Source organism: Eleginops maclovinus, chromosome 6 (genome assembly GCF_036324505.1).
Source record: "Eleginops maclovinus isolate JMC-PN-2008 ecotype Puerto Natales chromosome 6, JC_Emac_rtc_rv5, whole genome shotgun sequence".
Taxonomy (NCBI): Eukaryota; Metazoa; Chordata; class Actinopteri; order Perciformes; family Eleginopidae; genus Eleginops; species Eleginops maclovinus.
In genome coordinates, this window is record NC_086354.1 from 19,017,383 (window position 1) to 19,021,666 (window position 4,284).

Here is a 4,284-nt window from a genome sequence, read left to right on the forward strand (position 1 = left end):
ATGATCATGACGGCAAACAAATAAGTCTCTGTTTTGCCTTGTTTTCAGTCGAAATGAAAATAACATATTTGTAATCACAAGGCAGAGGATTTTTGGTTTTTGACATGGCTTATAGAGAACACACAGAATTAAACAAAGCTTACAGATAACTTTAAAAACAAATACAAACAGTAGATCTCAAAAGCCTCAAATAAAGTCACTTGGGAACAATATATTCTGCCCTTGCTTTTGCAGTTTTATGGTACTAAGATTCAAAGTTTCATTCAAATGCCAGAATACAGTCAATGTCTATCTGTGAAAAAACAAATGTCTACATATGTCGGCCAAAAAAGTAAGTCTAAAAATATAAAGGAACCTAAATGGGAAAACATATAATTGAAATACAAAATAAAACACATGAATATACTTTTGCTCTGCTAGCAGCTTGGATTAGCAACATAATACCTCAGAGGTTGACAATAGCAAGAAACAGGACAGGACGTAATATCTGGGCCAGTTTTGTATTTTGCAATGTGATACCACTAAAACAAAGTCATGTGATGTCATTTCCTCCGGGTGTTAAATTTGGCAGGGTTTTGGGAGATTAAAGGTTCTTCCGATGTGCTTCCTCTCTCTCTGAAGATGCACCCGGGCTTCCCTTCTAATTTGCCTCCTCCTGCCATTTGCTTTGTGCACAGATTGAAGCCTTTGAAGTGGTGAAGCTGTCTTGCATATAATGTAGTAAGTATGTGTGTTATTGTTCATGTGAATGTGAGTGTGTGTGTGCACACGAAAGCCCTGGCATTGGTGTGGTAATACAAAATATAAAAAAGTTGAACAAAAGCTATGTTTCCTGCCGTCCTCATTCCCATGTAACACAATGCAGGTGAACAATAGAAGCCGGCTCAGTCACCGTCATTATCCGCAGAGATTCACTGCGAGCTTCAGTTACATGAGCCCGGCACACATCCCTCCAGTGGCTCCACCAAAGAGAGGTAACCTTGCGTTTATCTGTGTGACCGTCAGTATAAAGTTGCATGTGAAGGATGCTGTTTCAACATTACGCTTTTTTTTTTACCTTTGGGAATATAATTCTCTATTTTGTATACAACAAACAACTTCTAATACTTCAAATACCTTTAAAAAAATGTTTTCAGGTTCATAAATGTATTTTGTTCCTCCACTAGGACATGTCTCCATGCTTTAATGTTCAAAAAGCTCTTTATTTTTCTTATACTGCCTGTGCTGCAGCACCTCTTCTCACCCTCTGTCTGAAACCAGAGCCCAGTCTGCTCTGATTGGTTACCTCACCAGCTCTGTTGTTAATTGTCTACCAATCAGAGATGTCCCGCCCCTTAGCAGAAAAACATATATAACACACACCAGGAAAGGGAAAACTCCCAAAAGCATATTAGGGCCCCTTTAAGGTTTTTTTTCCAGGCTGATTACACACTTAAAATGTTGTGTGCGTTTATTTTCACTCTGCTTTTTCTTATGTTGGACTGGTCTTTCTTTCACCAGGCTTTTATTTCTGGTCCTGACTTGGAGTAAGGTGTCCCTTTTTGCAACTACATGCATCATGAAACCAGGTAGCGCTGACAATTCAGAACAACATTATCCTTGGGCTCCATTTGCCTTGTTAATGTAAACTGCAAATGTTACCCTCAGACTTTTCCCTAAAAAGAAACAAACAAACTTCCAGAAATAACTTCACAGTAACTTCCTCCAGAAGTTGTTCTTTGAATATCATCTTGCGTGCCGAGAGAGAAACTGTTAGAAGTATCTCTGGTTGTTCAGGCTGCTGACAGACGTTAAAACACTCCCTGATCTGATAGCTGCAGCGTCTTTGATAAGTTGAGAGAAACAATGGCTCTGCATCGGGCACGAGAGAACAATCATAACACAGAGCCACAAAGAGGCCAGATATTGATTCAAAGGTTTAATTACAGCATCCTCCAGGAACTACGTGGAGTCCAAACACAAAGACAGTTCATTGTTATTTCCTGAGTCTAAAGCTGAGTTCATTTCAGATCATTCTACTTACCGTCAAGTCTGTCTCAAGTCGTTTATTAAAAGTCTTTATGACGTTCACAAATTATTTTTTCAGGTGCATGTATTGTTTCAATGTTTTTGCACCAGATTTTCAGACATTTCAAAGCAGAATTATTCATCCGTTAAACATTCCACCTCAGGCCAAAAAGAAATGTGGAGTTGCCTTTACTTGTAGAATTAAGTTACAAATACAGTTTGAAACACAATGCAACAGGTTAATGCAGTGTTGGAGATGGAAACACTGCAGCAGATGTCTCCGTTGTGTGAGTGAATGAATCATTATACAGGTTAAACAAGATTTAAAACGTCTCTGAGCTGATTTATATTGGAAAGAGGATGAAACTTTCTCACAGCACGTAGAACATTCTTTAATTTGTTTAAAAACATTTGATTTGTTTTATAGTTTTGATTTGATTTACAGCAGTGCAACACCATCACTATCGATGATACAGAAGCCCTACAGTAGACCTACACATTTATAGAGTAGTTTTCATTGTGTTTTGACAATGTGTGTTGTTACGCTGACATGTTCCCCTTGTATTTGGTCATTTTTTCAGTCTGTCATTAATCCATGTTTTTCCCAATCTTCAATCCTGCTGGTCTTTTGGGGCTCTGGACTTTCAGGTGGTCAACAATACCTCACAGGAGCTGCTGTCATCCCGGTGCCAACACAGTCAATTCTCTAGCACACTGCAGGACAATATTACAAGAGGCCCCATACAATGCAGGGTCCCCCTTAACAATGAGGGGAGACTAAAGCAGCAATCATTGCAAGACTCTCGATGAGGCAGACTAGGGCCGAGCAGACGTCTGGGCTGGGGATTTAACCGGAGGCCTCGGGCCATCCCACCTGACTGCAGGCAACCTGAGACAGATTGGAGGGGGGGAGGGGTGAAGAGAATAATGCATAGGAAAACATCTACCTGAAAGACTGTTTAAGGGAGGTGATTAACCAAGCATTTAAGGCCATACATTGTGAGTTGTTTTTGTTTTAACATTGCTGGTCAAAAACACCACTTTTAAAAGGAAGAAAGCCTCGGACACTCTGGCTCCAAATGCATTTCTCCTTTATTTAGAAGATGTGGTCAGGCCTTCTTCAAGATCAACAACCTGAAGAGGGCTTAACATCATCTAAATAAAAGAGAAAAGTATGTAGGATGAACAAGCGTGCAACACTTTTTTCCTCCACTTTCAAGGCTACTTCCATCAGCAGCTTATCACAACCACTGGTGTGCATAACCTTTCTAGTATTTTATATAGCAGACTATGTTGTGTTTAAAATCCATTCTTTCTAGATATATACTTTTTGACAGACAAAGCATTAAGGATGACACACTTCTTCAACCGACTAATAGAGATGGATTCCTGGGCACAGATGAGGGGGCCCAATGAATCAGGGGTCTGTTGTTATTAACATTTCTCAAAGCAAACATGAAGGATTGAGTCCTTATTGAGTATTGATAACATGACAGGTTATACAGGGAGTTCAATTAGAAAATCAGTGCTCAGCTCTCAAAGCCAAAGCACAATCATTCCCCTGAGAGCAATATTTACCCGTATACATCTTTGTTAGTTAACTTAGAATTGCTTTGCATGAAAAAACAAAGTACTTAGCAACAAACGTGACAACCAGGCACAACAAAGCAGCACTGGCCTTAAGCTCAGAGCTCCAAATAAAAAGAAAAAAAAGGAAATCTGACAAATGAAAGGGTAGAAGTGTGCTTGCATATGTGTGTCTGTTTGCTGTGTGTGTGTGTGTGTGTGTGTGTGTGTGTGTGTGTGTGTGTGTGTGTGTGTGTGTGTGTGTGTGTGTGTGTGTGTGTGTGTGTGTGTGTGTGTGTGTGTGTGTGTGTGTGTGTGTGTGTGTGTGTGTGTGTGTGTTTATGATACGGTGCACAAATATTTACCATCTCTACCAAATGAGTGTGCTGATGTGGATTTTAAAAACTAACATTACGGAGGATGAAATAATGAGCCTGTGGTTGCAGGGAGCTGCAGGGAAACACGCTTGGACAAATAGGGATGGTGAGTAAATGGGGCCTTTGTTGAGCTCTGTGATACTTTTCGCTCTGCACAAACAGAAAGGAGGTGGCGGAGGTGATTAGGAAAACAAATGTCAAGTTCTTTCACTCTGCTATCAGCTCTTTTCAGCACAGTCCTGCACAGGTGCATGGTGTGTGTATGCATTTAAGTGAGTGTGTGTGGAAGCACACCCAACTGAATCCTCTGATAGTCCGGGTTTGACTTGATGTC